At 41.4% G+C, this 12,011-nt stretch overlaps 1 protein-coding gene and 1 long non-coding RNA gene across 5 annotated transcripts in view; one reads left to right on the top strand and one right to left on the bottom strand.

The window, feature by feature from the left end:
• The window catches only part of btbd11a (BTB (POZ) domain containing 11a), a 191,723-nt gene that overhangs the window by 34,241 nt on the left and 145,471 nt on the right, over positions 1–12,011 (top strand). The window lies entirely within an intron of this gene.
• LOC113744098 (uncharacterized) lies at positions 8,156–10,685 on the bottom strand. 2 transcript variants are annotated; one of them, XR_003461290.1, is made up of 3 exons: positions 10,436–10,685; positions 8,493–9,192; positions 8,156–8,391 (listed from the first exon to the last, which is right to left on the bottom strand). It is a non-coding gene; the product is annotated as an uncharacterized LOC113744098 (long non-coding RNA). The 2 variants fall into 2 exon arrangements; XR_003461291.1 differs by having other exon boundaries at positions 8,493–8,575.

The raw sequence follows: 12,011 nt of genomic DNA, 5'->3' as shown, positions 1-12,011 counted from the left end.
AATAAGTGTGGTTAAACCAAAAGAAAAGCAAAATAAAGGATCTGTAAAATAAAACTAGACCAAGATGACTGCCTCGCTGCAGGATAAACGTGCAAAGAAGATATAAAATTCAACAATCACCATAGTCCAGGCCCACGGGCTCCAGAGAGCCTTATGAATAAATGAGCGCAGCAAAACGACCCAGCCTGACACTTCTAATCCTCTAATTGACCAGAACGTGGAGCCCCAAGGCCGGTTCTTGAGATGATGTTGCTCCTTTTGTTCGGCGATACTCACACCTGATTAAGCATGCGTGTGATCTTTTTACTGTGAATGGCGAGCGCAGCCCCCTTTAGTCCGGGGTCACTCCGAGGCGATCTTGACATTTGCGTTTTTTGTTAAATAAAATCACAGAGTGTGTGTTTTTTTGGGGGAATAACATGTCTGACATATTTATTTGTGTAGGTCACAGAGACGCGGGCTGTTTGTTGTCTAGAATAAATAGAAAGTAACATGCAGGGAGAATGCTAATACAAGTTAATTATCTAATACAAAATACATGAACATGGATTGCATATATTAAGGCACTCGTGTCACCCATGCACGTTATTATTGTACCTGTAGCTCAAGTACAAGATGGCCCTAAAGCTGCTTTAAGTGGTACAGATGGTATTTTGTATGCTGTGTGCAGGAAACAGCTTCCAGCTGCGTCCACCCTCTGTCTATGAGTCTGCAGCCTATATGTTGACCTTGAATTTTGTGGTCAGAAAAAAAAAAAAGGAACAAAAAGTCCAACTTTCACTTTTACTAACTCTGACATGAAACCGATAGCTTCGGCAGTCGCCACACTGACATAAATCAGCGCCTAATGAGGCTATCTGTATGCTGGACATGTCATCTGTGAGATTTACTGCAGGCGGCATTGTCACTACGGCATCTTCAGCAATAGCTCTGTGCAAACGGTTAAACACTTTTAGACAGAATAAGCGCATGAAAGGTTATTTATGTGTTGGGGAATAGTTCCTCAAGCTTGTGATCAGACCACTCATTCACGCTCTCCCTTTGAGATGCCTCACCGACTGATTCGCAGCCTCCAGGTGGGTTAGATTTATATTAATGTTACTAAAATCAGCCAGCCGTCACATTTCAGCTCAGCCTTCAGCGGGGTGCAGAGGTGCCAGACTATAAGGACTCAGAGGAAGATGAAAGTAGCAACCTGTAGAGTGGATTATTTCAGGTTTTTAATACATTCGGTGTTCGACCAATGCAGCAAACTACAAAACAGAATAATTTATACTCTTTGTATGTCAAGTGGCTACACTATTAGTTGATTCATTGATTTGAACAGCTTGAAGTTGTTTGAAGCTGTCATTGCTTAACGTTTCCTTAATTGATTAAGTCAACTGGCAATCAATAAATTGGCTGTTCATCAAGCAGCAGCCAAGCTGATGCTTTCTGCTAAATGCTAATCCTAGTATGCCGATTGTTTAGCAGATATAATGTCCACCATCTTCAGGTGCATACGTCCGGTGAAATGCAGTGAAACCATCAGGAAATAACTTTTTATTTCACTGAATAACCGGCTTTATCGATGCCGCACTCCCTCACTCTTATTTACTGTCTAAGTTGCTCAACCACAGCTTACTCTCTCTCTCAAACCATCGGACACAAACCAAATGAAACTTTTTTGTGTCACTATTATTCTAGATTCAGAAGCTGGGTACATGAAATAAACAAAACCAGAACACAACAGGTTTGAGAGTATCAGAGTTTAGTCCATGAATCTTCCTCAGCCTGATTGGTGGATGCCAAAATTTTTCCAAAAGTTGGATACAGCTCAATTTCTCCAACAAGAAACACATTGTCCAGCGATGGACACCCCTGTGACCCACACCGCCATAGCCAAAATGGACTACCTCCATTCAAATGAATGGGAAAAACCTGTTTCACCTGTATATGTAACATTTGCTAATTACACTGTTACCCATTCCTCTTTTTATTCATATTTATACATGTCATGTTAATTGTGGTTTCATTTTCACTGTGACATCTTTGGAAGAGATTGATCAATACAATTTCAGAAGATACACTTTATCTATGAAGAATAAATCACATTGTCACAATCATTTCATGAGAAGAGGTGAAAATATTGTCGTTCCAACTTAATGGGCTATAAATACAAAGTCAATCTGAGGCTTTCTATTCAGTGACATTGATTGTTGGCGCAATATGAAAAGTCTGTCCTAGATTGAACAGAAATCCATCCAATAGTTGATGAGACAAAAATCCACAAATGATAACCAGCTGGTGGTGGAAACATTAGTGCATTTTCCTCTGGGGACCATGAATAATAGTTGTCGAGGTTTTAATTTGGACCTTAAAGCGACTCTACTAGCGCGCCTGAAAATGAACCAATTAACTAGGAAAGGAGATTAATTTATCGTCTTTTAAATGTTCTATATGTGAACTTGATTTCCACTTTGGGACATGGAGATATTTTTCTTCTTACTCAGGGAAACAAAACTTTTTTCAGATCCACAGGCTTTAAACAGCAGCCATGCAGCAGATTATCTCCTCCATCCTTCCCTTGAGTTTTCTCCACACAAACTAAGCTGTACAGAGGCCCTTTTCTTTTTTTTGTACCTTAGGGACCGACATCGACGTGCAGGAACGCTGCCAAGCTGGTACAGTAAGATAGGCATGCAACGCTTTGCTACTCCCAGCAGATAAGCCCACTGAAAGAAAGCAGAGAGAGGAAGCAGGCGAGCGGTCGAGTCCAGCATACTACAGGGGTCAGCGACTCAATTATCTACCCTCTCTGAGGCCCTCCATTGTTGCCGAGGGCCCATCTTATCTCCAGGCACTAGATCTCTGACACAAATGAATGATCACACCCTCTCATTGCCACGTGGGCTCAATCCATCCCAGGCAGGCATACACGGCGAGTTCATGGGAACCTGGAGCTTTTTATCGAGTATGAATGTGCGTATCAGGATGTAGAAAAGTATACAGAGGGAGGGAAAAAGGACTTAGCGAGAATGATTGAGCAAGTGGTGGACATTTGTTAAGGTAATGGTAATAGACCTCTGTGTCCTGAGCCGTACCCAACTGTAATTTCCCTGCTGGTGTTTTATTGACTGAGTGCCATTGTGCTCTGCGGCCATAAAGGACCCCCATCTGTCATGCATCTAGTCGTGCAGGACTTACCATGCCAAACCTCCGGCCCAATTGAGTCATCTGCACTCACTTAGAGAAGCCGTAGATGTTTGCCGGCTGCGCGGGAGCTTAAACTGTTTCATAAATAATCGCTTTCGCTTCCTCTGGATTCTCTGATTGTTTCAGTTGTGTGGTATCACACAAAAATACAACAGACGCCATGCAGGGACACCACCATCTAATTATCTCAGTCCAACTTCTGCTTTGGACACACCGCAAGGTTCAACACTGTTTATTTACTGGACTGAAAGAGGAAATAATTGTGTTTACTTCCACATTAAGGGCACAAAAAAACACAGCAAACCGAGAAAAACGAAAGAAACAAATACATTAAAGTGACTGGAGACTGGAGAGTCCCAGTCATTCATAGCAAGGCAGTCCAGCAATCAGTAGTTTCTGATTAGGTGAGTCGTTTTAACAAAGGGAAATTAACAGCTTTTACAGTTAAGAAGGAATATTTCTCCAACCGGGTAACTTTTTACTTATTCTACAGTTTGGGAGCTCTGATTTCCTCCCACAGAAGACGACGTCCATGCTCAGGTAGCCTGTTGTGGCTCAATCTACACTGGTCACGGATTCGACGCCTTCTGGTGGCACCATAGTCGCCGGAGATGTTCGTGGATGTTCTAGACCAGTAGTCCCCAACCACAGTTAGTGACGTGATATGTTACAAAAAACAAACGTCTTTGGAGAAAACAAAAACGACAGAGGAGACTGGACATAAGGAACACAGTTCGGATGTCAATTGTCTCACATCGCCCCTCAATGGTACTGGCTTGTTGCAGAGAAAACAAGCTCAGGGCTCCCACTAAGTCAGAATAACGGTGACGTGTATTTTTTATGCACTTTATATTGTTTTTTTTATGCCGGTTGTATGCTGGTCCATGAAAAAAAGGTTGGGGACCGCTGTTCTAGACATTGTCTGTGATCAAGCGTATCTTTGTCGCTCTGCTCTGCTCTGCAGAGAATAGAGAATATTTTTGATGGACACCGTGCTAAGCAGCACAGAAGGGAAATTATCCAACCACGTAGCCGACCTACTTACTTATGGTAGAAGCACACAAACCAAGGAAGAATGACCAAATCTGAGCAAGTTTAAAGACTTCTCACATGAGAAAAATGCTTAAATCTGCCAATGTGTACATTTACCTGAAAATGACCACCGGCAGAGTTATGTGTCTTGTCTCTTAGAAACAATGGTAGAAGCATCAGAAAGTAGTTCTGTGTGGGACGCCTGGTTCAACTCCAAATATAATTATTTTGCAAACTTTATACAAGAAACTACATCCAAGTTTAAATTTCCATCCTTCTCCATCTGATTTTGGCAAACTGAAATAAGTAGAGAAACTTAACGTGTCTCTTCACCACATTTTTTTTGGCGCTTGTATACTGAAACACAGTCGAACCAACCATCCCTGAAAAAGAACATGCCAGGACACAGATTTGCGTCAAATGTATTTGGCAAGTTATATAACTGACTCATTTATGTCAAAGTGAATTCATTATAAAATTAAGCGAAATAGCAAAATATAACAAAGGTCAGAGGAGCCTTTCGAGGATTACCAGACAGACGACGCTGTAGAAACATGACAATGCCCGCAGAAAACAGCAGATGCGTCATCTTAAATCCAACTTTTTAAAAAAATAGCAAGGTCAACAACAGAAGACGTAGCAGCAGCTAATATTACTTACTATTCTAACAGCAGTCAGTCCAGCTCGGCGTCTGTCTTTCAGCCTTTTATTTCACCAACGACTAAAAGTCAGTCCCAGATTTACTCTTGTCCGGCGAAGTTACATAGTGTGAGAACAGACGTACAAATGACGGAGACAACCGTTCACCTGATTACAAGTCAGTGTAGCATCAACATGATTTATAATCTGTTAATTTATAGTAGAAAAGTTACACAGTGATGCTTTAACGTGAGTGAAAAACACACATAACCTCCTTAGTGGATGTAATAAAAAAGAAAAGTAGTCCTTAATGGGCCCTTTTATTAATATGGGGCCCTGGGTTGGCAATATCGATTGATGTTGCTTTTTCTGACGATAAAACGAGGACGACACTTAGACGATGAAAGAAACAGACTACAGAGGCAGGAAGTGGGAAGCAGGTAGACTGACGAATGGAGTGACATGAGAGGGCAAAGAGCCTTGTTGAATGAGTCTGCCGAGGTGCAGAATAGATTCTGCCATAATGAAACTATTACCCTCACAAAGGACCTGGTGTGACAAAGAAGAAAAACAATTACGTTGAAAGAGGAAGGCCAGTGTCGGCACATATCTGCGGTTAACCTGGCAACCTTCGAAACAATAACATTGACTGTTCAGTCAGCAGTCACTTTAATGCTGCAGAGAGGCTTTCTGTGGACATACAAAGGCTGACATGACCATTAAAAGCATTTACTTTGTTTTTTAAATAATTATATTTGATTAAATGAATGTACAGAAGGCTAAATCAACATTTCGTGAAGAGGGTGACTGTCGTAAACAGAGTTTTGTCACTTTTCCCGTCTTCTACATGTCTTCATGCACCTCCTGATGGCTTTTTAATTAAGTCTGTGCTCATTAGTCCTCCTTGTTTTTTTTTAATTTGATCATAGTGAGTAGAAGGAAAACAACATTTGCAGTGAGTGACACATCCCACACTTCTATTAGCTCTTCACTTAACACTGTTGAAATGGAGTCTTGTTCACCAGTGATGAGAAAATGGAGCATGAGACGGACCAACCCTGTATTGTTGGTAGGGTGTCTGCAGATTTACCGGACGGTTGTGGGGAAGTGGCAATTCAGTGGGAAGGGTCCGCTCCATGGGGGTTGTCTTTGATTTTTCCAGTCCATCTACGTTCCAACCCTCACCTACGAACATGAGCTTTGGGTAGTGACCGAAAGAATGAGATCACAGATACAAGCGACCAAAATGAGTTTCCTGACTGGGCGCTTTCAGGCACGTCCAACCGGTAGGAGACCCCGGAGCAGACCCAGAAACCCGTTAGAAGGACCACATAGCCCATCTAGCCTGGGAATGCCTCAGGATCCCCCAGGAGGAGTTGGAATGTGTTGGTATGGAGAGGGACGACTGGAGCGTCCTGCTAAACCTGCTGCCACTGCAACGTGGATGGATGGATGGATGGATGGATGTTTCTCAGACCTCGAGAGCATTTATCTTCATATACAGTATAAATACGTTGCTTGCATTAGAGACATCATCATAAATGACACTAAAGTTTAAAAATAACCCAGAACGAATGCGTTTAATCCGCGAGTATTTAATGAAAACCTCGCGTGTGCCATTTGATGAACTAAAGGTCACGATGTGGCTGTCACTTTGTCTACTTGCAGCTTCTGTCATCAAAAGCTCAAACATTAAGTCAGAGCCAATTTAATTGTGCTCTTTAAAGATCAATAGGCCGTGACCTTAAATCTACAGGATGGACATAAACCGTCACGAAGTCATTGCTCACAACTGTGACACGAACACAAACTTGAGCTGACCGGGGCGAGCTATCGACATGGAGCCGCCGATAAACACTGAGCCCTGCGGAAACATTTCCTCGTGTACTTGTGGCGGTTTTACACATGAGCAGCTTTCAGATTCTGTTTTTGTCACATGCCTTCACAGCACTGACAGATCACATGCAGCCACATCCACTTTAACCCCTCGTGCTTCGGCTGCCAAGTTGCATGTGTGTGTTTGTTTGTTTGTAGCTGTCAGGCTCAAATCACACACAGTGTAACCTGATGGGCATCTACTGCAGGGGTTTACTGTTTGTCCAATTTACAGCATGTTTGTTCAGGGGTTTGGGGCAAATCAATGGCAACTGTGGTGGAAAAATCAAACTAATGTCGAGTGGGAACGATTGCTTGTGGTTCTAAAATGCGCTGTGTACATTTAACCCACACATGTAACGTTTATTTTCTGCTTTACTGGTTTAAAATAAACAAAACAACAAACATTAGACCTATTTTTAATCAGATTAATTAGTGGGCGGAATTATTATTGTTTTAACAAAAAAAAAAACAAGTACTTGAACATCAGATGAGACAAATTAATTAATTTAAAAGATAAATATAATTATGGAAGAGTAAAACACAAAACAAACACCCTTTAACAAACATAAAATACACTTTTATTTACACATTTTTCCATTTATTCAGTTTCAGATTCAATTAAATTACCCCTTGAGGGACGAATAAAGTAAATTGAATTGACAAACAGGACACATAAACTGAATTTAGTTTTAGACGGACTGTACTTATATATTGCTTCTTTTACGCTACATATCTCATTCACCCATTCACACACTAATGAGCTAATCATTCATAACACATTCAGCCTTCAGGGTTCAGTATCTGGACCGCTGGATGACCCGCTGTAGCTCCTGGACCAAATAAACTGGCAACTAATTAGTCTACCATCATTAACGGTGTTTTCAAAATATTAGAAACACCTCTTCAATATAAGCAAAAACATATTATGACCTTCATGAAGGTCGGATGTATTGCAGAGCTGTTTTAATTGTGTTTTAGTTTTAGCTCGGTGTATCTAATAAACTTACAATATGTAATATTAATTTGTGCATCCCTTAAACCAGACTGCATGATACAAATAAACAATATAAGAAACATAAGTTACACAGATGTGCATGTGTTATGCAAGAACATTACAATCAGTTTAGTTAACACTAATTGTGACTGCAGTACAATAACATAAACATATAATATAATATGAAGTATTAAAGCAGTTAAAATGACTAGTGACTGGTGAGGCCAGACCAGGCCACGCAAGAGGTGAGCACCAAGCCCTCCAGCGAGACCTTTTTATAGGAGACCTTGCTTTGAGCCGTATCCAGGCTCAGAGGAGGATGGTGGCCTAATGCAGGTCATGGATGCATGCATGTAAATTTAGCGGCAAAGCAGCAAAGCAATGCAGAATCAGTGGTTATAGAGTTGGGTGTATTTTATTATCATCTGCTGAATCCGAGACTTTTTCCCTTGTAGGGCCAAATCTGAAATTGGGGAGCTGAAAACAAACACGTATTGTATTTCATATTGTATTTTAGTGTATTGATTAGATGCAAAATGGTACTAGCATCTAACAAGTCCCTTTAATTGACTGACTGTTCACTCTGCCTGCCGTGCTTAGTTTCGCTCAAAGCTTTTCCACTGAGCTGTGTTTACATGTAGACTCGTTACCACCTGAAAGTCAAAGCACGAAGAAAGAAATTAATTATAACAATAAAAGGACCAACCTGTGAAATATTTCCCCCCTTGTAAATTTGTAAATCTTATAAACCCACCGCTTTGTTCGAAAGTCTTTTGCACCGAGTTTGTCTTGTTCTGCAGCACATTTGATTGAGTTGCCATGGAGACCATACCAGTGCTAAAATTCGAGGCAATTATGGGATCATTACTTTGATTACAGAGTGTAGGAGTGCAGTCATAGTCGGTTCGGGGTTGTGAGGATATGAAACTGACATTTATTTTATGGATTCATTTTTTATTTATTTTTTAAAGAATGAAGGAGTGAAGCCTTGTGGATCTATTGCGTGATAGATGTTGCTGTTTTTCAAATCGTATTTTAAAAAGAGGAATTTTAATCAGATTATGGTTTATGGAGAGCACAGCGGTGTCCTGGCCTTGTAAAATGCCACAGAAAACACATTTACGACTCCAAGAGGATAAAACTCTGCTGCTACTCTTTGTCTCTCTGTCCCCGTTTCATACCATTCACAGCGGATTCCCTTCAAATTTATGGGCCTGTTATGGCTCCTTAATTTGAGCCACAGCCAGTCCTCCTGGCCACAGCGCTGTGACTGTGGAGGAAGCCATTACGGCTCTGCTCCTGGGTTTAGAGATGACCCGGGTCACGGATGACATCAGAAAGTCTCATTCCTCTCTTCCAAACTTCGGGACCGCAACGAGGTGGCAGAGCTGGCAGGGTGTCCTCCTCTGCTGCCGTCATTTTCATCTCGGAAGGAAATTTTTGGGGGGCTTGAACTTTGCAGATAAAAATGTTCCCAGCAGCAATTAGAGATGAAAATCATTATACTAAATCATTATTCTAACATTGTTTTAGACAGACTTGCATTTTAAAATGCTGCACTTTCGCCATCAGCTGTCAATCTACTTTAGACTCTCACCGGTCAAATCAAGGATTTAAACTCACCAGAGTCTCATCATATCCTCTGTGTGTTTAACCGCACTCACACTGATATTTCCTCTAAGATACCCAGACTTCCCGGAGTCTCAGCCAGTTGCTCGGCAACATCACTACTCCAAGAAGTCACTCACCCCTCGTAAAACTGCAACGTGACATTTGGATTTTTACGGATTAAACTAGATGTAAAGTGTTAATTAGCGAGCTTTAGAAGTGCCATGCCATGTGCAAGACTTCTGCACATGGCATGACATTTCCAGTTTTTATGCTAAGCTAAGCGGCTGCTGGCTGTAGCCCTACATTCACCTCCCAGACGAGTGGCAATGAGACCAGAGTGGTATCGACCTTCTCAGCTAACTCTTGACAAGAAAATCAAGCACAAGTATTGCTTAAACTCTTAAAGTCTTAACCCTAAAACAGCTCTTGGCGCTGTCGCTGTCCCGCAATGAGGGATTCTAGTTGTATTCTACACGGAGCGGTAAGAGTGAGTCACCACGTGTTACAGTATAATATGAACATCTGAATAAACATGTTAAAGACACGTGCATCTAGTTTTTCAGCAACCAGAGTCATTAGCAAACCCAACCAACACTCTCTTGGTCCAGGTCTCAAAACAACAGTCCTCATATTGACCATAAACAAACATTGTCAAGTTCTGTGTGTTTTTGTAACCACAACTCTGCCCAAACTTGAAAAAATTATTGAATGATGCAAAGGACAACTCAATTCTTCTTATTCTAGGCATGAATAAATGATAAGGACAACTCAATTCTTCTTATTCTAGGCATGAATAAATGATGGAATGAATAGAATAGGTTGATAACCTTCAAGAAAGAGAAAAGACATTCAATAGTCTAAAATAAATAACAGTAAATATTTTTCCTCAAAGTTATCATAGTTTCTAGATTCTTAACCAAAGTAATTCAATCTCAAACTAGTTACGTAAAGTCATCATCATACTTTATTAAATTAACCTAAATCATAAATAATAATTAACATGCCAGCTATTCAACTTAAACTGTAATTCACTTAATAATTAACCTCACTCATTACACATCCACATCAAAGTTGTTTCTTTCCTACCAGTTGCGTCTCTCAGCTGGATCAGGAATTGCGGTCCTTCCTTACTTCCAGGCGCAGGTGAAAAAGGTGTATCCAAACATTTAATGCCATGCATTCCCATTGGGTGCGCAGGCAAATATGGTCCCTCTAAGAGTTCCTGCTGAGAGCACCAGCATCTCTTGCGTGGTCGCCCTCTGCAGGTTTGGAGTGCAGATTCCCCAGTAGCTCTTGAAAATGAATTGAGATCTGACATAACAAACATGCACTGTCCCCTACACACAGCCCTGCTCATGGACTCACCATTATATCATTAAAATGTTCCTATGTTTAAGTTTAAGTGAAAATGTCCTCACGTTTCAAAAATGTCCTCTCTGTCCTGGTCTTTAAAACAATAGTCCCCACAACAACCATAAACAAACAGGTGTGTACTAACCCTCCTGTGCCCTGCACACAGCCCTGCTCATCACTCACCATTATATCATGCAATTAAACTTGAACATGGGAACTTTGGCCGGGCTTATTTCCAAACACAGCGTTACTCAAAATTGATTTCCCCCTCAACGCGACCCCAAACGCCGACGTGAAAACAATCCTGCAGATTTTGCGATTAATGTGGCAGAACAGTTACCGCACATTTGTTACCCAGAGAGAGAGAGAGAGAGCACACACCCTACCGCACGGGATCAGCCATCGTAATAAAAATGAGTCGCAGAAGTGATGAATTATGGGTAATTATGAGGCCGCTACAGCCCAGCTTGGAGAACACTTAGTATCAAGTCTCTATTTATGAACACTTTATGAATATTAATTGTTTTGTTCATGAATCAGAGGTATCTAGGTGAAGGACTCATTAAGTAAAACTAATTCCGTGGAGGCACAGCTGCTCGGGAGGTGAAAAATAACTAACTTTGAGTTTGTCAGACTAAAGAAGAAAGTGTTATTAACCATCCGGCCAAATTTGAATGATTAAAAATAACGATAAGTTCATGAAATTAGGTGTCAAAATAAGGTAAAAATGGGCAGTACTTCTAATCCATTCCTCTGCCGGCCACTCCCCTCTCATCAGCCAAGTCTGTTCACCTGTGCACTCAGGTGCTCCTCATCAGTATCTAGCCACTATTTAAGCAACTCCAGCCCAGTGTCACATTGCCAGATTGTCTTTGTATAATGCAGAACTTTCCAGCACTCTTCTTCAGCTTGATTTTCCCGCTTGTTCCTGACCCGGCCTCTTCGTCTTTGCCCTGGTAAACCTGACTGCTTTCTGTCCCCGACTCTGAACCCAGCCTGTGAGTTTCCTGGTGTTATTTCGTCTGCATCTGTTTGGCGTCTTTGCCGCTCCGACTTCGGTGCTTGTGCTTAGGACTTCTGAACTGCAGCTACGTCTAAAGACTTTTAAAGAGAGACTGTGTTCCCACCTACTGCCTAGTGCAGTCATCTGTTACCAGAAGTGTAATAAAGAACACTTAATCACAATAAGATACGTTTGGGTCTTCCTGAATGGTGACAGTTTTGATGAAGCGGTGGGACACCTGGCAGGTGTTCCCTGTCCGTGTGCACTGTTACTGACAAATGTAGACTCAGATCTGACTACATATAT

The sequence above is a fragment of the Larimichthys crocea genome, chromosome XX (genome assembly GCF_000972845.2).
Source record: "Larimichthys crocea isolate SSNF chromosome XX, L_crocea_2.0, whole genome shotgun sequence".
Lineage (NCBI taxonomy): Eukaryota > Metazoa > Chordata > Actinopteri > Sciaenidae > Larimichthys > Larimichthys crocea.
Note: the sequence above shows the minus strand (reverse complement) of the source record. Positions and strands in the feature narration are given on the sequence as shown.